This window comes from Topomyia yanbarensis, chromosome 2, assembly GCF_030247195.1.
Source record: "Topomyia yanbarensis strain Yona2022 chromosome 2, ASM3024719v1, whole genome shotgun sequence".
Classification (NCBI taxonomy): Eukaryota; Metazoa; Arthropoda; class Insecta; order Diptera; family Culicidae; genus Topomyia; species Topomyia yanbarensis.
In genome coordinates this window covers 347,880,970-347,906,985 of record NC_080671.1, presented here as the reverse complement: position 1 = coordinate 347,906,985, position 26,016 = coordinate 347,880,970, and the positions used below count along the sequence as shown (strand labels likewise).

General features: G+C 38.6%; 1 protein-coding gene across 1 annotated transcript in view; it reads left to right on the top strand.

Annotated features, from left to right (window-relative positions):
* The window catches only part of LOC131684172 (uncharacterized), a 925,699-nt gene that overhangs the window by 107,784 nt on the left and 791,899 nt on the right, over positions 1-26,016 (top strand). The window contains exon 2 of the mRNA XM_058966816.1: positions 15,696-16,787. The gene's annotated coding sequence lies outside the window, so the exon portion shown is untranslated. The remainder of the gene's footprint in view (positions 1-15,695; positions 16,788-26,016) is intronic.

Below are 26,016 nucleotides of genomic sequence, written 5' to 3'. Positions count from 1 at the left end.
AAAGCAATATTAGATAATACAAAGCAAATACGAAACTTAAGTCAAGAGAAAATAAGTAACCCAATTGATGTAAAACCTCTAGATAAGGTAATGTTGCAGAACGAAAATAGAAGAAAGTTAGATAAAGTATACCAAGGCCCGTACACAGTTATTTCAATTCAGCATCCAAATATTACCATACAAGAAGATACCACAGGTTTAAAACAAATTGTTCATAAAAACAGGATAATCAGATTATATATAAAAAAAAAAAAAAAAAAAAAACCACATACCACAAATGTACATCCAAAATATAAAAGCTATCTGGAGAGAAGCAAAAGCTACAAGTTTTTTTCGAATAATTTCACTTAGTTACATTATTCTTCCAAAAGGAGGGTGGTGTAATACATCTAATCACCTATCTCTAGCTCATTCAAATTAACTACCTCGGCTCGGTACACGCCTTAGCGAAACCGTCCATATGGTTCGCATGTGTCGTGAACGCCGAGAAACACCCAGCTAAAGCAAAATATATTCAATTGTTTATTGATAGAACCTTTCGCTTTACAAGCATTTTTCCCTACGTCCAGTGCTATCTATGGGCACACACCCTCTGCCCGAGTAGCGACCAATTCTAGGTAGCCTTTCTGTCTCTCTCCAATTGGCTTTACTCAGAATAACCAAAAATACAAACATGTCGCGCAACATGCCAGCGCATATAAAATAAGCCTTGGGAATTAATAAAAACACATTCTTAGTCTTACCTTATACACAGCGAGCAATCCTTACCTTCGAAAAACCAAAGGTAGCCAAAAGCTACCAGACTATGCATGTATACTAAACTAGACAAAAGTTGAGCTGATTTCATCATTATTTTTGTTTCGTTAGATAATTTTTTTCCGTAAAATATTAATTGATTGTCCAGCAAAAAATGAAAATACCGAACCAAGCCAAGATTGTTCAAAATTGTAAAACTAATACATCCTGGCATAACGTGTTTTCACAATTTATGTACCGAATATTCCATTTTTCCTAAACATCATCAGCTGAAATTTACCGCAAGCGATCTACAAATTTTACTGAATACTCGGTTCTTTTTGACATTTTGATAATAATACGGTTTTAATGTACCGAGTAATTAAAACTAAGTCGGTGGTATTTTAATCCTTTCGACATCGCATTTATTCTTGCCGCCGTGAGTAAAGTTGACGAAAAAGCGCTGTTTCAATCCAATACCATAGACGTTGGCTTCAATTTATTCATATACATTCGAGTCTTCGAGTTGTGGAATATTTTGCCGACGAATCGGCAACAGTAATAGGAAACAATGATATATCCCACAAAAAGGATGCCAAATAATCATATTGGGTAATTACTGTAAATTTTAAGAATTAAAATGGGGGTGGGCGTAGCGTAGTTGGTAAATCGATTGTCTTGTACGCAGCGCACCTAGGTTCGAGTCCCGACCCCGCACATAGGGTTAGAAATTTTTCATAAGCGATTTTCATAACCCGAAGAGTCGAATGACCTTAAAACCTCTATAATCGAAATACAAAAAATTAAAATTGTGGTATAAGAATGTAATTTAGAAAACTTAGGTGAAATCCTATAATAAGCTCGTAAATCCCCTCCCTTTTCTAATCCAAATTGCCACCATGATTGCGAGGACGGCATATATGGCTCACAAATCTACCGTAGGAACATCACCTATCCACGATGGTGGTACCCCTGATCTCTGGTGACAGTTCCGGGAAAAGAAAAGAGGAAAAAAAGAGCGTAGAAGATTGGTATACGTGTGAAGACAGAAAATTTTGGGAGAAAGTTTTCTAACACGAAAGGACGTCCGCCAAACCAGCAAAAATGGAAACCGGTCGTAAGCAAAGGTCACGCGGAAGAAGCCGAAGAAGAGAAGAGTGACAAGGCAAAACGAGTGGCGGTTTAAGGAATTTTTGGTAAATCCAGTGAGTGATCCGGCGAAGACGGTTGTCGAAACGACCTCGTGCCCGGGACGGGAAGGAACTACGCGCGTCGAATGAAGTGATCCGGAATCCAAAGAGTTCCGCCTTTTACTTTATCACGACGAAAGTCGGCGAGCTCCATGCTGTCGAGCCACACACTGCGGGAGGTAAGGGCTCTAGTAAGGTCCGGCGGGAGCTCCCCGCTTGCTAGAGCTTAATATCCGATGCGCTGCCACGGCGCTAGTGACCAGATGGGACGTCGTATGCCAACAAAAGGAGTAGTCCGATCGACTAGGAGAGTGAACACGTATACAACACGCTTGCTGGGGATCAAATCCAGAATGCCAGTAAGGCCACTTCAACGTCAAGCTGCCGTAGAAAGACTATGAGCACGTGGTTGACTGGTATGCCCAGAATACGAAGCGTTCCGGCAATCGTCCTTGCGATTCCGGCAATCGTCCAGAAACGTCGCCCAAGCAGTCACAGGTCACCCTGGGAAGAATTGTCAGTAACAGCGTGGCAAGTAATTCACCTGTTGTTCTTCTTTCCCTCTCAGGAAGCCAATGCTCCTGTTCGGCCGTAACGAATCCTCTCCCTATCACTCTTTCTTTTTATAATGCAAAATCTCAATAAATTAAGAAGAATGTTCAACAAACTTTCGGATGTTTCGTGTCACATTTTTTCGCTTTACGCACGTTAAAATATTCGGATGGTTAAGGTAAGTGAGTCCTCCCGAAGCAAGTAAGAACGTCGACCCTGAAAGGGTGTAGTCGTGAGCTATCCAGAATTAACGGTCCGTATTGCTCAGGCTTACGGAAGTCAACTATATTCAGTTTCATCACCTGCACAATGCAATACTGATAACTTAGTCCACACAAAAAGGTTCGTTTGCAGAATGTTTATATTTAAAATTATAAAATGGAAGTTTAAAATCAATTTATTAGTGAGTAAACCTAACTATAATAAGTCAAGGCTCGTCAGATTCTGCCACCCGTCAGATGCTACAGCACCATAATGACGCAAGTCCAGTAAAGAGTGCCTCACATCAAATTGGGTATTTTCTTTTAAAAATTTTGGTAGAAGTAGTTTACCGTTTACACCGTATTTTTATCGCTACCAGTTTCTCGAAAATTTGGAAAAATGGCGTCACCCGAAAAGCAACGTCTTCTCTCACCAGGACATCGGAAAAAACTCGGAATCGTGCAGTCCGCGGTGAGTCGTGGGATTAAACGTTACTACCAAACTTTAGCATCGAACGGAAGGAGAAATTCGGTCAGTTCTATTAGTGATCAGGATCACAAGCGTGTAGTGAAAGCGTTTAAGCGGAATCCCAATGCTTCAGTCAGGGATGTGGCCAAAAAGTTGAATCTGTCCAAGTCTTTCGTTAAGAGAGCCAAGGACTGGGAGAGACTGCATACGTGCAAAGTACAAAAGGCCAAATCGTGCCGAACAGCAAAATATGGTGGGAAAGTGACGGGCCCGGAAACTGTACACCCGGATGCTACCGAAGCCTCATTGTCCCATCATGGATGATGAGACTTACCTCAAGGCGTACTTCCGGCAGCTTTCGTGGCTACTGTTCCTCTCCGTCGAGCACAAGTTTGATGTTCTGGAGGAGACACTTTCAAAGATTGCCAATAAATACATAATTTGTCAAGCGTTCTGCTTATCTGGCAAACGAAGTGCGCTGTTCGTGACTACTGCAACCAGACTTCCCATGAACATCGACAAGTTTGTGCCGGTGTACAAAATTTCGTGCACGCGTTCAACCTCAAACATGCTTCGTCTCGATGTACATGTTTGCCTCGAACGTCGAACCCAAACGAACGATGTTCAAACTCTTGTTCAAACTTCCGTGTGCGTACACCGGGTGCGTACACGAGAACGGTTCATTCAAGGCAAAAAGAGTGATGATAAAAGTGAGAAGAAGAAAACTGGTGCACGAACTTGTGTTTACGAGAGGTGTACGCATACCGTTTACGTACATGGAGTTCGGTTGTGAAGGCGAACATGTGCACGTGTTTTGGTACGAAATAGCGCGTTCAAGTTCGTACACAAACTGTGGGTTTAACATGAGCACTGAACCAGAACGAACATTGTGTACGATGTTCATTTGGGAAGATTGACTGCAACTGTAAACAGGGAGATCTACCTCAAGGAGGGTCTGCAGAATCGTCTGCTTCCTCTGTTGAAGCAATATAAAGGCACTACGATCTTCTGACCGGATCTGGCTTCATGCCACTATTCAACTGTTGTCCTGAAGTGGTACGACGCCAACGGGGTCACTTTCGTACCCAAGGATATGAACCCTCCACCCAACGCACCGAAACTAAGGTCCATCGAGAAAAATACTGGGCAATTAAGAAGCAAACACTACGGAAGTATCCCATGGAGCTCAAATCTGAGGAAGACATGAAGAAATAGTGTGTTTCCGTACAGAAGCCAGCTGTTGTGCAGTTAAGTGTAAGGTACGAGCGTATTGAAGTGGAATGAAATGAATATGCTAAAAGCTTACTAATGTATTATATATTTTGTCGTCTGAAAGTTTGAAAAGGATCGGTCCACTAGGTAATTTTCTATAGCGTTTTTTCCGTGATGCAATTTGAGACACCCTTTAGTTATGACGGAAATTGCACTGCCGGATATTGGTCATTTGTGACGAAAGGTGTCCGCCAATGCGCGAACGGTTGAGGTTAGAGGAAAATCGTAGTAGAAACAAAATAAATTTTCACAAACCCATGGCTAACTTGCCGATAGACAGTTTCACATAGTTAAATGTTTTATATGATTTCCATACATATATAGCATGATGGTGATAAAATTTAAGGAAAATCCTAGGAATTATGGTGTGCAACAAAATCAATTGAAATTTGTTCATAATCAAACTTAAATTTTTAATGGATTGTCCATTAGAGTGACAGGACAAAATGACCCCTATCGGCCCACCCCTGATTCGATTCCTAGTCCCATAAAGAGTACTTGCACCAAACTTGAAACAAATCGGGCAATTCAAGCCACCGGACTAACGTGCCTGAAGTTTGTATGGGATTTTTCGTCAATTTACATTGAGAAAACCCACTAACTCGCATTTTTGCCGCTAGGTGGCACTGTATGTATCGTATAATCACTGTAAGCAGTGCATGGTTGTGTATCAGTACTCGATTTGCGCGAACTAAAATTTTTTGTGAAACAACCGTAAGATTTAGCTCTATAGTATGTTTAGAAGAATTGAAGTAAATAATACAAGCCATGGTTTGGTTAGAACATTTTAGTTCCACATTTTACCACATAGAGGGCACTAACTTTTCAACGAAAAGAGATCGAAATTAGGTGTCTTCCACAAAGTTGTAGAACAGGAATTTTTCAATAATTTTTCCGAACATCTTGATATTCTATCTCTCTTCTATGAAAAGTTAGTATTGGCGCCCTCTATGCGGTCACAATTGGAACTAAATTTTTACAACCTAAACATAAATCGTATTTTGAGTTATAATTCTTCTGAACATACTGTTGGGCTAAACCTATCGATTAATTCACAAAAATGCATAGTTCGTGGGAATCGAGTACTGATACACAACCATGCACTGCTAGGCCCCATGCAAAACTGACTCGGACATCACTTCGTTAAAAGTTCAATAACTTCTTTTAACAAAGCCGGATTCACTAGCAGTCTTCAACAAAGTTGTAGATAATTTAATTATCTTTCTTATTTTCACTTACAGTTAATACGATACATACAGTGCCACCCAGCGGCAAAAATGCAAGTTAGCGTGTTTTCTCCATGTAAATTGTCGAAAAATCCCATACAAACTTTAGGCACGTTGGTCCGGTAGCTAGACTTGTCCGATTTGCTTCAAATTTGGAGCATGTACTCCTGGGTGAGACTAGGAATAGAATCAGGGGTGGGCCGATTGAGTTTTCAAAAATTCATTATTTTTCTGGGCAGCCTATTGTCCATCCTTAACAGTTTAATGGCCGATGTCTTCACCCTCGCTTAACTTTTAAACCAGGTTCACCAGTACGTTTAAACCTGGCTTAAGCGTTAAGCGAGGGTGAAGAAATCGGCCCTAAGTCCGCTATTTCATCCTTTTTGCATGCATGGATAGTATGATGCGGTTTCATAAGACTTTAAAAAATATACACGTACGGGGAAAGTATGGGAACTGCAGAATGGTGGTCTAGTTAGGAACGAGTAGAAAGGAAAGCATCTATCCAATCAGTGAGTGCTCAGAATACCGCCTGAACTGGACGGTTAACCAGAAGATAAAATGAATTATACTGAATCTATATATTTAACTCATAGATCCCACTCATAGGTGACTAGAACCTCGAGTTTCCCTAATTAAAATTTTAATTGAAGTTTGCCCGTACGTACGAACGAACAGCCGTATGGGTGAACAGAAAACAGAATGTGGCCGATTTTCCCGACGGACATTAGGCAAGCAATGACATCGTCGTCGACGGAAAAAAGTGAACAGCAAAAACATGAAATTTGGTGAACCGACAAAACCATTTTAATTTTGGTCCCTGTGAAGACGCTTACCACTTACTTTGGTTGATGATTTCAGCTTCGCTCTTTTGAGTGATATTTCCGGTAGCCGGAACTTTTTTTCCGCTGCCGAGATTTTCGAGCGTGTTTTTTCGTTCCCTTCTTCGTGTAGCTTAGATTCAAATTTGTCGAGGCTTAGTTCCGCCTATACTTATACCATGGTGACCTGGCGACCGCTCTCTCCCGTTGGCATCGAGTTAACCTTTCGTCATCCGCTGGGTTTTCCAACCGACATCCGAGTTAGCGAAAGCCTTGCGTGGGGGGGGGGGGGATGGGTGAAAACTTTTTTACTCCCATTCATTGTTGTGTAACAATCATCGCGTCCGTCCGGGAATTGCGGGGGAGGGTGGGTGTACTTTTAATTAAGAAGATGTAAGGATCTGATTACCGGCGCTAGTTTCTCTTGCGACTAGCGGCGGTTGGTCCCGGATCCCAAACGGATCATTTACGGCCAGAAAACCACGGAGCCGTTACTCGGTTGAGTGCGAATCAACTCCCAAGCACGGAGTTGGTCGTGTAACGATGCGGACGTGCATCGTTTAGTTCGAAGATCTGGGCTCAAGTTGCAATTGGTTCGTTTTCTTTCGTAAATGATTCGTTGAAAATTGGAGTTTTCTTTGGTTTAAGTGTACGGTGGTTAACGTTCAGTCTTCTGCTGGACATTAGAGTACTTTTATTTAATTGTACATAAATGGGAATGTAGGCTGTCTACTTTGAAGATGATTCAAATGTTTGGTGATGGGTGTAGGGGAGAGGGGGTAACAATGAAACACATTTTTATACGATTTCATTTTGATGATAATACATGTTATTTGTGTAGCTAAAAGTGATACATAGTTTCACTCTGTTGTTGACTAATGCATATATTTTTTCCAGCTGGTAAAATTCACGGGAAATAACTTTTTTTGGGTAATCAACAGTCGGTGGTAAAATGTACCAGTGAGCCCCATGGGTAGGAACTATGAAACACGACGTCGTCTACAGTGAAATATTCTACTTGCGAATTTCATTCTTTTGTTTTGACGAATAAAGATCCTAAAGCTTCCTATTAAAGTTATTTTGAGACGCAAATTGTTTGTTTCCGCAAGATATCACTATATCATCGCGTAACATCGGACCACCATATATGCATATAAGATGCAATCCTGAAAGAGGCGATAATTTTTACAAAACTGACAAACTTTCCATTTAATGAAATGTATTTATCGTGGAAAATCGGAACCCATTCACATTTTAATATAGATCACAAAGACAAGAAATTTTCACTGTTCCCCATATATCATCGTTTCACAGGTACCCAATGGGTCTATTTATGAAAATTGTCAAATTGCACAGAACCATGACAAGTTACCAAAAAACTTTGTTCGCGGCAAATGTTCAGCATAAAATTTGCTACAAATAACAGTAGAATAAATATTTTTCTGGTGAACGGTAACTCATAAAAATGAAATAATGATTTTTATGGCAAATTTACTCTGACTGTTATAAAACAAACAAATATCCATTAAAAGAGATAGAGTTATCAGAAATCTTCCAAAATATAGTAACACGTGTACAGAATTAGAAACCATGAAATATGAGGGAATGAGACGATTATGTTCATGCATTATGATTTTATTGCGATTGTTTCATAGTTCCTGCTGATCCACCGTTACCCTCTCTCCCCTACATTTCATAGGCGCTTGGATGGTTGCATGGAAAAAATTAAAAATGATCTTAATTAGCGAGAACTGCACTTTTTAAGGGCCTTTTATGGTTACAACTGACCGCAAATTTTAGAATCGATTGGTTGCTCCACAAATTTGCGCATTCCGTTTGAAGTGTGTATGGAAATTAGTATAAGAAAATGTACTTGTTTGCATCTCTGCTTATGCAGAGTATCATTTGACTCAACACTCAAGTTGAAAAACCAATACAACAAAGGAATAATCCAGAACATTGTTTGTAACTTTGCCGAAACAGTAACTAGCTTGGATTAAAAAATGTTGCCACGATTTTAAGACAAAAGGGTAAAATTACTTGCAGAAATTCATTATATCTGTCTCTACTGCAAATAGTCGGTGTTAAATCAGAACTGACTAAGTGATATTGTGTTGATTACGAGAAAAACGAGTTTAAAGTTTGAATCGCAGGATCCTTTACGTTGTAATTCGAATTTTTTTTTTGCCAGAATTATTACTTATTATAGCATATTTCAATTCTGGTAAAAGTCGAATATAGCTGATGAAATTATTTATCCAGTGCTATCGTTATCTCATTTTTCAAGATTTTACGATTTAGTTCGGTCTGACTTAACACCGACCAAATGTAGTACCGACACCGATAATTCAAACATAAAAATCTCAGAATATTTTCATCGCAGATACTATCTTATTCACTGACATAAACATAAATGAAAAATCTAAAAACCATTTTAATTCACCTAACAGTGCGATCGAACGTTTCTGATATTATTCATCACTTGTGTTACTTGCATTTGTTCAATCAATCGCTAAGATCTGATGATACTCGTTTCATAAATAAGTCGAGTTCCGATCGTTGTTATTATTAGTATAAACATAGAGTTAGATTCATAATGGTGATGACCCAAGCTTCGTTGGGAATTGTTCTGTGAAGTGAAAATGTTATGTGATTAAAATGGTCCTCCAATTAATTTTTACGAAGGAACCTAAAGCAATTAACAAACTAATAATTTTCGTGCAAACTTTAAAATCCCTTCTAAACGGGACTTGAACAAATGACGACTTATTTATGAGTCTTATATCCTCAGCCAACGGCAAAATGCAAATGCAAGAAAACACAAGTGTTGAATGATATCGGAATGGTCCAATCACACTGTTTCGTCTAATGCTTAAGTCCTACGTTGTGCTTCCCTGGTTGGTCTTTTAATCGGACATAAAAGGCTGAAGATTTCGTCGAACACTAGGTTCCCATCAAGACGGCTGATCACTGCGGTGCCAAATTCATTTTTTTTTACATTTTGAATATCTTAAAACTAAAAGGTTACAATGCACAAATATTTTTTTTAATTTTGAGAGGAACATTTTTTATAACTATCTTAAACTAAAAATACGATTCCATATACAAGATTGAACAATAATTATTTTTTACAAAAAAAATTTACAGCTATCTTAAGACTAGGAATGTAGATTAATATAAAAGAAGGGGAACAAATTTTTATGAGAAATTTCACAGCTATCTTAAAACTAGATATACAAGATGGAAAACGAAAAAAAAAATGAAAAGGTTTAAGGCTATCTTAAAACTAGGAATATAATATAATAATATAATTGGTTTTTGTAACAGCAGCACGAGTTGTATCAGGAACAGGGGGAGTAGGCGCGCACGATGACGGGGAAAGAAGAACAAAACTTGCAACATTAAGGCAAAGAGAGGAACAGTGACATGAGTTGGAGCCTCAGGCTGGTAGATGGTAGATGCCTAGGATCGGGTTGACGGCGGAGAATCCTTCAAGAGTGATCAGACCATCGACCTGCTCTCGTTTTGACTTCATTTTTGCAGGCGTGGTAAAGGTGACGGCAGGAACGGAAGGACAGGGAACTCTGAGACCGAGAAATAAAGGATATGGGCTAGATTAGGATATTTGTCGATTTAATAAAAAGGTAGATGAGAGACATATAGGGAAAATCGCGACTTGCCAGGATATCCCGAACTGGAACATCGGGTGGTCTACCTCGGGCCCGGATGTAATCCTTAAACTGCGATCTGGCACCACAGTACCCAGTGCACGCCCAGACAACGTGATCGATGTCGTGATAACCTTCATTACAAGCGCACTGACTACTCTCTGTGAGCCCAATACGCCGCAAATGCGCATCCAATGTGTAGAGGTTGGACATAAGCCGGGACATTACACGTATGAAATCTCGACCAACATCGATCCCCCTGAACCAAGGCTTCGTTGATACTTTTGGGATAATAGAATATAACCATCGTTCAAGTTCCCCATTGCTCCATGAGGTTTACCAACTGTTGAGTGTCCTCTGACGACATATACTAATAAATTCGGCGAAGCAGATTGGTCTTTCGTATATGTCATAATGCGTCCACCTTTGCTAAAGAGTCGGCCTTTTCATTGCCCGGGATAGAGCAATGAGAGGGCACCCAAACAAGGGTAATCTGGTAAGATTTTTCAAATAACTTGCGCAGAAACTCCCGTATCTTCCCCAGAAAATACGGGAATTGCTTTTTAGGCTTCACCGCACGAAGAGCCTCGATAGAGCTGAGACTGTCCGAAATGATGAAGTAGTGATCTGTCGGCAATGTGTCGATGATCCCAAGGATATAATGAATAGCAGCTAATTCGGTGACGGGAACTGAAGCAGGATCATTGAGCTTGAATGAAGCGGTGACATTATCATTGAAGATACCGAAGCCAGTGGACCCATCGAGATTTGATCCGTCATTGTAGAACATTTTATCACAGTCGACTTCTCGGAATTTATTATGAAATATATTGGGGATCACTTGCGGGCGTATATGATCCGGGATTCCACGAATCTCTTTCTTCATGGATGTGTCAAAGAACACAGTAGAATCAGTATCTAGGTAACGGACACGGTTGGGATTGTACGAAGAAGGATTGATGCTCTGTGCCATATAGTCGAAGTACAAGGACATAAATCGTGTTTGAGAATTAAGCTCGACGAGCCTCTCGAAGTTTTCAATCACCAACGGGTTCAAAATGTCGCATCGGTATGAGAGTTCCCAAAATCTATTTTTAGCGGGAGAACGCCCGCTAGCACTTCGAGACTCATCGTATGGGTCGAGTGTATGCAACTCAAGGCAATGCGCAAGCAACGATACTGGATTCTCTCCAGTTTGATGAAGTGAATGTTCGCAGCGGAGCGGAAACAGAAACACCCGTACTCCATCACCGCCAATATCGTTGTTTGGTATAACCTGATCAGGTCTCCTGGGTGGGCACCCCGCCATGTTCCAGTTACTGTCCGGAGAAAATTGATCCTTTGTTGGCATTTCTGTTTCAGTTACCAAATGTGACATTCCCAGGTACCTTTAGAGACGAACCAGACCCCGAGACATTTAAATGTGAAAACTTGATTGATCGTTACACCCGTGAGTAGAAGCTGGAGTTGCGCCGGCTCACGCTTCCTAGAAAAGACAACCAATTCAGTTTTCTCCGTGGGGAACTCGATACCCAGCTGGAGAGCCCAATCAGACAAATTGTCCAAGGTATCTTGCAATGGTCCTTGCAAGTCGGCAGCTTTGGGCTCTGTAACAGAGACCACTTGTCGTCTGCAAGTTGCCTTAGCGTGCATGAATTGGCAAGACAATCGTCAATGTCATTCACGTAAAAATTGTAGAACAGGGTACTTAGACATGCGCCCTGGGGAAGACCCATGTAGCTAAATCGCGATGTTGTTAAATCGCCATGCGAAAAATGCATGTGCTTTTCAGACAACAGGTTTAGCAAAAAGTTATTTAAAATAGGTGAAAGACCATGCTGGCGCGCTTCTCTGACAGAATGTTGATAGAAACTGAATCAAAAGCCCCCTTACTATCCAAGAAGACTGAAGCCATCTACTCTTTGTTAGCATAGGCCATTTGGATTTCTGTAGAAAGCACCGCAAGGCAATCGTTCGTCCCTTTGCCTTTGCGGAAGCCAAATTGTGTATCTGACAGTAAGCCATTTGCTTCGACCCAATTATCGAAGCGAAACAGGATCATTTTCTTGAACAACTTTCGAATACAGGACAGCATTGCAATCGGTCGATACGAGTTGTGGTCGGAGGCTGGTTTTCCTGGTTTTTGGATGGCGATGATCTTCACTTGCCTCCAGTCATGAGGGACAATGTTACCCTAAAGAAACTTGTTAAATAAGTTCAACAAGCGCCTTTTTGCAGTGTCAGGCAGATTCTTCAGCAAGTTGAATTTGATTCTATCTAGCCCTGGGGCGTTATTGTTGTATGACAAGAGAGCAAGTGAGAATTCCACCATCGAAAACGGTGTTTGGTTCGCGGTATCGTGAGGAGACGCGGCGCGGTACGTTTTCTGTACCGGGACAGAGTCCGGACATATCCTCTTGGCGAAAGCGAATATCCAGCGGTTTGAATATTCCACACTTTCGTTGGTACTGTTTCGGTTACGCATACGTCAAGCCGTACCCCAAAGAGTGCTCATCGCTGTTTTTCTCGTTAACCCGTCAACGAACCGGCGCCAATAACTGCGTTTTTTGGCTTTCATTAGACTCTTCATTCGCCTTTCTAACGACGCGTGCTGTTGATGGCTAGCGGGTAACCCGTCCTACCGGAAGGCCTTATATGCAGTGGACTTCTACGCGTATAGCTCTGAGCACCAGGGTTACCAAAAATACAGAATAATCTGCATTTATACACATTTTTCAGTCATTTTCAGACCAAGAATCTGTATGTGTTTCTGTGTATGTACAGATATACAGATTTTTGAGAAATGATGTTACAAAAGCTATTTTTAGAAATATTTTTTTCAGTTTCAGTAATACTTCCTCTCTGTCTCTCTCAGCTTAGCCCTCTATATTAAAATATATCCTCACTTTTGAGATTGGTCGCTCACTCTGAAAGGCAAAGGTTTGTAATACACTCAGGTTAGCACCCAGCAAACGCCTGGCTGAAGTCTACTTCCAAAAAGATAATTGTAATGCTCTGTGACTTTGTTAATTCTCAATTTTTTCGACTTAATGTATATAACATTATATATCAACAAAAGTTATTAAATGAAGAAGAAAATTATTTTTCTATTGTGCACATCGATAAAGTTCAAGTTTCTGGATGTAAAATATCAGAACGACTTGCAGTGTTTTTTATGAAAATGTAAATTGTTAGATATTTCCAAGTCCAAGCAAATTGCTTCGGCTTTAGTGCATCACTTCCGTTGGATTTATTGATTGTAGTTGGCGCACTCTGGGGGGACGACACCTTGACACCCTTACGAGGCAATCTAGGGGAGGATAGATTTCTCCTCTTCCTGGATTCTCCTGTGTTAACCAAAGATGTTCCCTCTCGTGGGTCGTCAGATTCTTGCTCAACGTTAGCCAAATCAGCATAGGGATTTTCGGACAGCGAAGCATTCTTTAGCATTTCTGCATAAGAGCGCCTCGAGCGTTCCTTAAGGGAGCGCTTAATTTTATCCCCGTGCTGCTTGTACGCAGGGCATGATTTAAGAGCATGTGAAGGGCCCCCGCAGCAAATACACTTTTCAGTTTCTTTGTCGCAAGAGTCATCCTCATGCTCTCCTTCGCATTTGCCGCATCGTTTCTTATTTCGACATTATGTGGCTGTGTGGCCCAACTGCTTGCAATTGCTGCAGCTCATGACTCGCGGTACAAACAGGGGAACAGGTAGGCGAACCTTGTCAAGGAGGATGTAGTTGGGAAGAGAGGACCCGGCGAATGTCACCCGAAGCGAGCCTGATAGAGAGTAGGTAGTCTTATCTCCCTCGGTGTTTGCGGTATACAATTGTTTGCATTCCAAGATCTTAATCTGTTGAAGTGAGGGGTCCCCGTGCTCCAATAGCTCTTCGCATTTCAGGCCCGGTTCGGACACTACCCCATCGATTTCTACGGCCACACAAGGCAATCACAACAACATGCCCAGATTGGCACTGCATATAGCATTGCCGGTCTAAATATTTGTTTATAAATTAATAGTTTGTTCTTTAGGCAGAGCCTAGAATTCCTATTTATAAGAGGGTATAAACAGTTTATATATTTGTTGCATTTTGTTTGGATTCCTTCAATGTGATCCTTAAAAGTGAGTTTTTTATCGTAAATCAAACCCAAGTATTTAACTTGATCTTTCCACGTTAAATTCAAACCATTAAATTTAATAATATGGTTATTATTTGGTTTAAGAGAAGAAGCTCTTGGCTTATGCGGAAACACAATCAATTGTGTTTTTGCCGCATTCCATTTTTTCAGGTAATCATTGAAAATATTCAAGCTTCGTTGCAGTTGACTTCAGATTATCCTACCAGTGGCTGAGATGCTAGTATCATCACAGAAAAGTGACTTTTTGCAGCCTGTAGGAAGATTTGGAAGATCAGAGGTAAAAATAAAGTATAGGATTGGTGCGACGCTTGATCCTTGAGGGACGCCTGCTTTAACGGGTAGCTTATTACATTTAAAATTCTGATAAGAAAACTGTAGGGTACGGTTAGTACGATAATTTTTAATTACTTTTATTATGTAAATTGGAAAATTGAAATCCCACATTTTGGCAATTAAACCTTTGTGCCAAACACTGTCGAAAGCTTTTTCGATGTCTAGAAGAGCAACTCCAGTGGAATAGCCCTCTGAGATATTTGCCTTTATCATGTTAGTTACTCTCACAAGTTGATGAGTAGTCAGAAAAGTATTCCTTAACTTGCCATGTTAATAGTAAATTTTCTAAAAATGTATTTTGACGTGAACAACGCTATAAAAAATTATAGCGGTCAGTTCGGTTTGGCTTAACGCAGGCCAATTGTAGAAACTAAAAGGCATCTGAATTCCAAAATCTCTCAAAAATACTTTGAGAACCAATCTGACGTTATTCCAAGATGTGAACAGATGCATTCAGACAACTAATTTATCCTTTGGAGTGTTTTTGACATCTGTCAGTTGGTCCAACTAGCTAATCAAATTCGTTAATTGGACAGAGGGTGTGGCCCATCCAGCGAATCGCGACAGTAACACTGATTTGATAGTGACGCTAGTAGACCATCTTCATATGAGTGCAATGAACAATGAAACGAAACAGTTTCAAGTAAAAAACGTGTTTTGTGACACATGTTATGATCGCCTTCAGTGCATCTAGAGCCGGTATAACATCATTCAAATTTATCTCGGTAGAGATTCAACGTATCCTTTATTTGCTCTCAGCCTGTTTGTGTTCACGTGAAATTAATAAAATTTCTTACACAAATTGTTTTGTCATTTTGATCTTATAAATCAGTTATATAAGTTATAAGTCTGTCATACCTACGTAAGTAAATTCGATGATTTGAGAAACAATTTTATTTTTAAACTACCTATCTCTAGGTTTCAATCAAAATTCCCGCGCAAAACCGAATCAAAAACATATCTCTTGTATTAAAACTGTACCTGTTCGATATGAGATATTCTCCATGCATAGAAAACTTCCCCGAACACCTTGATTCCAATTAAATGAAATCTTTTTTCAAACATTATTCTTTTTTCTCACTCTTTCCAGACCACTGCAACCCGTGAACGACGTGCATCCAGCGAAGCTTTATGAACCAAATTCAGCAAGCGACCGATCCGACCAAAACAGGCCCGCTGCTTGTCACAAGGTTTTGGCTGTTGGTCAACTCATTCCCGTACCTCAATCGGAGCACACGACACCCAACCAGCAACCCGTAACCCGCAAAACCAGTCAAGCAATCAACGAGCGAACCAACCTACTAACCAGGGTCTACACCTCCGCGGAAGCTGGGAGAGCATGCGGGTGCGGCCAAGAGTAACGAAAGAGGAAAAAATAATTGCTCCGCTGAAAGTGAGAACAACGTGAAAATTGCATCGCGCGCGAGTGGAAATAAAAAGCACCGGACGCGGCAGGCGGCGGAAAAATCCCACAAAATCAGCTACGGCTCCAGTCCTGCTCAATTCCTCGCAACCGCAAACATCGTAATCGCAAATGTCAACCGGGCGGTCGAGAGTCACTTTTTGCCCCGTTCCCGGAGGCTGCAAATTAATGGAATAAAAATTGTATCATTGGGTTCGAGCGGGAAATGAAGGTGACGCAAAACGCTGGGAAAATAAATAAAACATTAACGAAAATTGTTCACTTTCAACCCCCGCCTACTCCGAGAGAGAGAGGCTAAACTAGGGCGCGGGGTATGTGTGCCAGTTGTGTAAGTTTTCTTCGTTAGCCCACTGTTAGGTATCCACTATTGTCGTGTTCAAGTTGGTTTTGTTCCACTCTGAAGTGTTAGATAATTCCGGTTGGCTGTAGCAGGCTGTACCTACAGGCAGCCGAAAGAGTAAATAACGTCACCGTCACAAAGGCTGAAAGTGAAGTGTCTGGGAAATTTTGGCGGAGTGAATTTCGACCCCGTTATAGGCGACGGAAGGGTGAGAAAAGTTGAAATAGTGGAAACGTCGTGGCCAACCGTAATAAAAAAAAAGTGCGGGTGGATGCAAGTGAAAAGAATCGAGATAGTATGCATTTTGCACGTGGCCCAAGTCGGTGTGAAAAATCGGCGACATAATTGATGCTGCCGGTTTGGGGAGTGATTTAACTTCGTACCTTGCAGCGGCAGCGACGGCGGCAACTTTGAATTAGGTAAGAGTTTTGGTGATTATTTTTTGGGGTAGCAATCTGCGGTTGTAAAAGTTACCGTAATTGCTCACCTGATGTGATGCGATTTGGCACGATCATTTGAGGCATTTGGTACGGACAAGGGTTTTAAAGACCTTTTTTGTTAGTTGTTCACGTAAAAACGTTTGTAATAATGGTTCACAGTAGATAATTGCACTGCACTAGCTCAAATGATCATCTGAAATGCTGACAATTGTATTTTATCGTCACAACACAGTGAGCTTAACGATAGTACTATGTTCGCTGGCTGGAAATGTCTAATAAGGTATAAATTATCTTTTACTAAATAAAAGATCACCATTAAACCAGATGACAAGATAAATCTTTCTTTGAACAAATCACTATGATTTGACCAGGAATTTTAGCCCGCACGAAAGAAAGATATTAAAATATTTTTTGTGGAAACATATTTAAGTACCTAATAAATTTTATTGTCCATTTTCGAAGTTTAGATTTTTTGTGTTTTTAATTTTAGTGCTGTCACTAAATTAGTGTCGGATTCTGATAGGACGAAGTCGAAACGCATTCCATACTAATTTAGTTATAGGTTTTGAGCGCACGCGCAAAGATGGTTTTTTACAATTTTATCCTTAATGGAGTAAAAATTGTTTTTACCTTATTTTTTCTCTACTAAGTAGAAATATACTATAGTCCTATGCGATAGTCGATTTGAAACTAATTCGCGAAAAAAATATGATTTGACCAGACTTCCCATGAACATGGACAATTTTGTACCCGTGTACAAATTTTCGTGCACGCGTTCAACTTCAAACATGTTTCGTCTCGATGTACAAGTTCGCCTCGAACATCGACCTCAAGCGAACGATGTGCAAACTCTAGTTCAAACATCCGTGTACGTACACCGGGTGCGTACACGAGAACGATTCGCACATGGCAAAAAGAGTCAGCGCTAGTTCCGATGAGATTGAGAAAGAGAAAACTGGTGCCACGAACATGGGGTTTAGTAGTGCAGGCGAACCTGTGCACGTGTTTAGGTACGAAATAGCGTGTTTGAGCTCGTAGACGAAGTGTGGGTTTAATATGAGCACAGAACCAGATCGAACATTGTGTGCGATGTGAATATGGGAAGACTGGATTTGACAAGCGATCTGTTCATGTGACAACAAAACCAGATCGTGACAGAAAACGCTAGGAATTCGGAATTGAAGGAAGTTCCTCAACAAATGGACGTCACCCTTTATTAAGACTCATGATGGTCCGCTACGTTTTAAACAGATCTAGCAGCTGTCATTATGGCAAGTCAGTCTTGACCAAATCGTAATTTTATTACTTTCGGGCAAAATTAATTCACTCCTTTTTCCACCGCGTGGCAATTCGAGAAAAAATTTGCACGGGATTTTAAAATAAAAAAAACTATTTAAAATCGGTAATATTGAAAAATTCTCGAAAAAAAAGAAAAGTTCCCATTCATGAAGCACCTTTTTCAGAAAGAGCCCTCAATAGGAAGCACCTAAGTGGCTCAATCAAATTCAAGAGGTTATAAATAGAGGTGCCACATGTATGTTTGAATCATTTGTTGCTCACATGCCAAACGAGCAATATCATTACTATTAAGTTCGAAAGCTACAAGAAGCGGTAGAGGATATGGATTTTCGACAGCGGTGGTATTAACTTGCACGCAGTTAAACCATTTACAAATTTTTCAGGTACACCTGCACCCCTTTCTTCGCTGTATGCAAAGTTTATCGTTTTTCATCCTGCTGTGCGATTTGAAACTTTGCATACATGCACGAGCTTGAAAATGTTATAGGTTTGCAAGGTCGGTGTGGATTGAGTTCAACACTGCAGGGTGCGACGTGTGTGCGCTATTCGTTAGTTTGCGTTAGAACCAAATGATTTATTTTTGTTAGTATGTGCGTTGGGTTGACGATACGGGGGGATTCATATTTTAGATAATCGTGATGCATTTTTCACCACAAAGGCAACTGACAACATGCTTCTGTAGGTATTTCGAAAGCACGGGCGGACCCAACTGATTTCATGGCTACTGAAAGGCGAAGGTTACTTGCAGATTTTAGCGGGAAAACAGTTTGAGTTGTGATAAAGTAGTTTTAGTCAAAAAGTTGCGAAGCTAATCTATAGCGTTTCTTTGTAGTCAACCAAAAAGTGGTGACAAAGTTGTTTTGAATTAAACAATAAATAGAACGGTGGTTTATACCAATTCAAATTTTGAAACAAAACGATTTGAAATTATAAAACAAAACGTTATACTGGGGATGTAATTATTTCAGCTCTAGTTCCTAATTGACACTACTATATAAAATAAAACGCCACTGAACATGCACTAAGTTAATTGTATTAGTTTCAAACTGGATACGGTTTAATTCCAAAACTGGCAAAATTTCAAATTTTCACGGTAATAACGCTGTAATTTATTCCAAAAATTTATTGCTTAGCCATTAATCGATTGGAAATACTTAATCTAATGATTGTTTACCTAAGTTCATTAGTACGTTGTAAAAAATTAAATTGGAAAATGGGATTTCATATTTCGGGGAAGAACTGAATATTTGCTTTGACGAGCGAGGGCTTCCACACCACAGCCCTCAATAATGAAGGCGCGCGTTTTGAATATATTTTCGGAATAGACCGGCATATTCTGCTAAGTGGATCAGCCAATTTTTTCAATACTGAAATTATTAGGCTTATTTATATTTGTAGTTTGTAGTTATTTTGGTGGTGTCTTCAATGATAAATTTAACAAATTTCTCGTAAATTAGAATATATTAGTAATCAGTCTTAAGGTAGAGTGAATAAAGACGCTATAACCTGGGCTCATTAGCCAAGACAGGCCCTAATACTTCTTTCCCATCCCACCCCAGGAACCTAGGACCAAAGAAGTGACATTAACCCTCTTAGCCAAGTCACTCCCAACGATTTATCAAATCTCCACCAATTGAAACGGTCGGTACGGTTGTCCACGTTTCTTCCTTATTCAAGGTTTGTAATAGTTCGTTGATTAAATTCTTCATTAAATGAATAATTTATTTGTCGTATAATTTTGAATCATCTTCACTTTGTACGCTGTACAGTTGGCCTGGCCGCTTTAATGATTGTGTTACATATCATATGTACCACAAACATTAATATTGAGAAGAAAAATTGTAGGCGAACGTCTACAATTTTCCAGGATCCCTACATGTATTGGCTGTGTAGGTGTAGACTAGACTAGACTAGATATATCAGAAATCAGTCTTTAGTGCTTTTATTTCTATTTGTGAATAATTTCTGGGCAGTTTTCTTTAATAGATTGAATTCTGGATAGTCTCCATTAGTAGCTTAAATCATTGAAATATATTTGATATGATCACCTTGAATCCTTCCTGGTTGCGGTTCTGCTCTGCCAGGCCAAGAGGTGAATCTTTAAAATAGTTTCCTTTACATAGAATGAATCATAAAATTGTGTTAGCGAGATGCCACAGAGCTGGTAATAGTGGCAAGATCAAGATCAAGAAAAAGATAAACAAAAAAAGAAGCTGAATCGTTTCTGCGCATCTACAAATCGCCTGCTAGACCAGAAGATTTAGTGCAAATTTCGGCATTTTCTTTGTGTATTTGAGTAGATTTGTCCCCTGAAGATTATGCGAACCCTGCATCGAAACGTCGGAGTAATCATAACATAATTCGTTTTAATCCATAAGAGACTGCTTAGCCGAAATTAAGATCTGTTTGAGTACGTTACAGTCGAATTGTTCAATCGATAAGTTGTTTTTAAATTTCATACCAATTGACATACAAAACTGTAATTTTATTACATAAGTATGATTTTAAAGCAAAATGCATTTAACAAATATCTTCCAACATGCGTTAGTTTTCGGGATATTTGGAATTAAGGTTAAAAAAAGAAAACAATTTATTCGTGTTATTATGCTCATTGTGGAATTCCACGAAGACCCGTATGAAAATAATTAAAATCCTGATCAGCCATCTTGGATTCCTAATAAACTTTACAAATTTCATCGGCATAGAAGACTAAACATTTTCCACAATCAGTGAGATTATTTTGACTCAAGAGAAATTTTTCAAAAGGGCGTAAACATTTCTACGTGCATCGATTTCATTTTTTTTTGTTCGATTACTGTATTTTATACAGCAAAACTTTCTGAGGACGAGTTTGAGAGAATAAATATTTATGTGCGAAAAAATATACACTGAAAAAAATGTTGTGTCATTTTTCACAAAAACAAAAAAATTGTGGTAAAAATATAAGTTGCAAAATAACCCAAATATATTCAACCATAGGGCCTTATGATTAAACTAAATAATTCGATCATGTTTTGGTTGTTTTCGTATAGCTTTCAAATGGTTTACAATATCACTTTGAAGTGTAAGAGAAAGTTATAGGAGATTTTATGGACATTTTGAAAAACTTAACGAATAACTTCTGAAAAGGTTGTCAGAAAACAAAAGAATTGTGTTGTTAAAACGAAATTTGAAATATCTCGAGAACTACTACATTTCAGAAAATTTTTGTTATTAGCATTTTGATTTAAAATAGCGTTTGAAATCACATTCAAAAGAAAATTGTATTTTTACTGCAAATAGTAAGAATTATAAAAATATGTCAAAAATTGTTGTTAGGAAAACCTTTTTATTGAAAGCTTCTCCATGATCCAAATACACTGAAAAAGTTTCTTTCGCGTCTTTAAAACGATGAAAATTAGATTTTTGACATTTTATGATGGGGTAACGCGAATAACTTCTAAAAAGGGCATAATCACACGAATTAACTGTTTTTGTTGGAACAAAATTACAAATATCTCGAAAACTATCGCATTTTGGAAGATTTTTGTTAAATTCATTTTTATTTAAAATGAGACTAAGAATTATATTCTGTAAAAAAATTACAGTTTTGTATGTCAATTAGTATGAAATTTAAAAACATGTATAAAGTTATTGTTAGAAAAACTTTTTTACCGATAAGTTCTCTATCATACAATTACATTCAAAATATTTCTTTTTTCTGTAGGTTTTTGTTTCTAAAATATAAAAAAATTGCAAGAAATGGGTTTTTTGCTATTTATATTTTTAATACAAATTTTTGTTTTTGTGAAAAATGACACATTTTTTTCAGTGTATATTTTTTTGCACATAAATATTCATTCCCTGAAACTCGTTCTCAGAAAGTTTTGCTGTATAAAATACAGTAATATAACAAAAAAAATGAGATTACTGCACGTAGAAATGTTTACGCCTTTTTGAAAAATTGTTCTTGTATCAAAATATTGCAATTTGTCTATTTAACAATGAGTATCTTTCCAGAACTAGTTTAAACAAACATTTGAATGAAAAACATTGACATCAAGAACTTAATGTGGGTGAACATGCAGGTTATCAAAGTCACCCTGGAATACGAATACGGACTTCAACTTGAAATCATTTTTGGAAAAATAGCTGTAAGCGGACAATTTTAGGCAAAGCTATCCAATCTTGTTCTCCATACGTCAGTACATGGTTTAAAAATAATAAACTTCAAAAAAATGTGTTGCGTCTAAAAATATCTAATGATTACTTCGAAAAGTGATCAATGTCACCCCGGTTTACGGTACCATTCTAAACGCTTTTTTAAATCAAAATGCTCATAACATAAATTTTCTAAAATGTAGTAGTTCTCGAGGTATTTTAATTTTTTTAACTCCACCATTATTTTGTTTTATTACGACCTTTTCACAAGATATTCGCGTTTCTCCATCAACAACAATAGGTTTTCCAAAATGCCAATAATATTTCCTGTAACTTTCCCTTTGACATTAAGGTGATATTGTAAATCATTTGAAAGCTATATGAAAACAGCTCTAGCAACAAGTTGTGCACAAAATCTAAAAAATTAAAAAATGGGTTTTTTGAAATTCAATTTTTTAACATATTTTTTTGTTTTTGTGAAAAATGATACGACAAATTTCGCGCTAAATCGTATACAGAGTTGGCAGCACCCTCTAGGATTTTAATGAAACTTTCTGTACATGAAGACTTTGTCATAAAAAGCCACTTTGCATATCTTGTTTTTCCAAAAAAATATCTAGACGGTCTTTTGAAAAGAGTCAAACTATTTTTACCATTTTTTCAAATGGCTGTAGTCTAAAAATGTGAAATTGTACAAAAAACTGTTGAAGGAGTGATTTTCACAAAATTAGTAAAAAATTTTTATAAAAATGTTGAAAAAATTCTTCATCGACTCCTACACTGAAAAAATCGATTTTAAAAATTTAAGGTCGATTTACAAAAAAACGCATCTGTGATTTGGATGAAATTTTGTTCCAAGATAGGTAATTATGTTCCCTACCTGCCGTCAAAATTTCAAGAAAAAAAAGTTATTTAAAAAAAAACTTTTCCTTGTCCAAACTATTTTTTTGATCTGTGTATTTTTGTCGAAAACTAAACAAATGAAAGTCATAATCATCTCAAAATCCAATAAATCTCAGTTTGTGAGAAGATATTGTCTAATTTAGCACCTCAGTATAAATCCATTAAAAGGAGTTAATGTCATTAAAAAAATATTCCCTTATTACTTTTTTTATTTTCTTGGTTAGTTCTGAGGAAGGATCACGTGACAAACCTGTTAACGTACAAATTCTTGAGCCCTTCGTGACCATCCACGGCACCTACACTCTTGATCTCGCAAACATGATCCCGGCGCTCAGGTGAACGTCTTAGCGCTTATAAATTTTCAAACGCGATCTCAAGCGTGAATCTAACAACTCCCGCGCTCGCACGGTCATAAATCGGTCACTTCCGGAAGTTTCCAGCTTTGGTATCAGCAGACTAGGTCCATACCTTCAATTAAACCAATTAAAAAAGAAAGCTCTCATATCCACTGGACAACACGTTCTATGGCGGCATAACCGGGAACTTCAGTGATATGGGGTAAATCACTCCCTGTCAGAATGTGAATTGTACACCGTAAACTAAATATCAGAATGACGATCCGCGTGACCATCCAAAAACGCACGCGAATATGTGAATGGCCACACGGTTACAAGATCGAGTTTTGTACACGCGAAGTCACATACACACGAGCGCACGCTACAAACACGTTAACATACGAACGCTTAAGCCCTTCGCGAACAACCACGCACGGATACACCCGTGATCGCGTAAACTTGATGACACCCTGGTAATAAGATAAACGTTTGGGCACGTACGAAGTTTCAAGCGCGGTCTCAAACGCAAACCTACAAACGTCCGTGCTCGCGTGATCATGAATCGGTCACGTCGGGAAATTATTTTCCTCTGTCCTAGGAACTTAGGTCCATACATTCAGTTGGACCAGTCAAAAAATAAAGCTCATGTCCACTAGACAACACGTTCCATGGCGACATGACCGGGAACTTCAGTGATATGGAGGATCTTACTGTTTTCTAGCATCTAAACCGTACACCGCAAATTAAGTATCAGATTCACGGTTCGCGCGAGGTCATCCAAGAACACACGCGAATATGCGAAAGGCACGCGGTTATTAAATTGAATTTATACAGGCGAAGTTATATACAAACGCACACGCGATTAAACACGTTAACGTACAAATGTTCCGGCCCTTCACGATGATTCAGGCGATCGCAAAATCTCTACGCCCGCACATATCAGAACCGTACAGTGAATATCAAATTCAGAATCACGGACTGCTGCAAGTAGCCTTATACTATGTTCACACTACAGAGTTAAAACACGTTTCAATCTATTGTCCCCCATATTGTAAATAGAATTGTATCCCTAGTTTTAAAACATCTGTGAAATTTCTCATAAATATTTGTTCCCCCTTTTGTGTACCAAACTATATTGTTAGTTTTAAGATAACTGTAAATATTTCCTAAAAAATTATTACTATTGAATTCCTTGTTTTAAATTTTTTCATAAAAAAATCTTTTGCCCCCTCTCTTGTATATAGAATCTTATTTCTAGTCTTAAGATAGCTGTAAAATTTTCTCTTTAAAAAAATATTTCAACATTGTAACCTCCTAGTTTTAAAATATCCAAAATGTAAAAACAAAAGAATTTGGCACCATCAAGCTAACGCATTTGTGCCTATCAAATAAACGAAATGAATAAAAAAACACGTTTCAATAATTGGCAACAAGAAATATGTCATCAGGATAGCGTTAAAACACGTTTTAACTCGTAGTGTGAACGTAGTATTAAGCAGTGTTTTAGTGGGCGACGTTGCCTGTCTCGTCTGCAATTGTAGTGTGTGATTCTGACGGGGAGCCCTTCCGGGAATCTAGCTCCAGTAGGACAACTCTCAAAAAAAGAAAAGATTTTTAAACATCTCAGTTCCACAAAATTGTTACCATCATAGAAATACACCATTTTATTGAACCGAATACTTTGATATATCGAACAGTACTTGAGTTATTCTTATTTTTTGTTTTTAAAATCGCTTACCTTCTATTCCCCCCTAGGTTGAGGGGTTTGACGGTATTGCAAACATTATCAAGCATATTGCGTGCATCAGTGCTAAAGAACCTCTGACTGACAATTGTTTCAAGATGGTTATTGCATTAAGCCTCGATAATGGTGCATCGAGGAGAACGACAGAGCTTATGCGCCCTTTTTATGTGAGGTTTTTTTCATACTCCAAACCTGCTCAATCAAATGACCACTGGTCTGTGCGCACTGGCGTTGCCGACTCGCGGGTTGATGTGAATTGATTTTTGCTGTGGACCGTGTTTGCAAACATTATTCCACAGCTTAATGGCGGGGTTGTTGGACACCGCTCGTAGTGGAAGTCATTGTTTGTCGATTTATCGTGCTAATTATTTAAAAAAATATAAAAATAGGAGCCTTAATTAATTATTGTGCTCATTTGAAAGTTTGTTATGAATATACAGGGTGTTTGGTTCATGGTTAAGAACCTCTCGAGGGATGATTGACTGTCATATTTGGAGAAAAAAATCGTTCTACACATACCTTCAAATCTCAACCGTTACCAAGTTATTGAATTTTTTGTGTTAAAAACTTAGTTGTCTTAAAATAGCTCTAACTCAAAAGATATACTTTGTATTTCAAATCTTTTGGATTCATTGGATAGGTGAGAAAATTTACCATTGAAAAATGTCCTCAAATGTTTCAGCTAATGAGGTTAAGTAACCTTTTCACAGTAATTTATTTAAAATTTAACAATTCTGATCGATTTTTCGTCCATTTCGCGAAAATCTTAATAGTTAACATCACCATT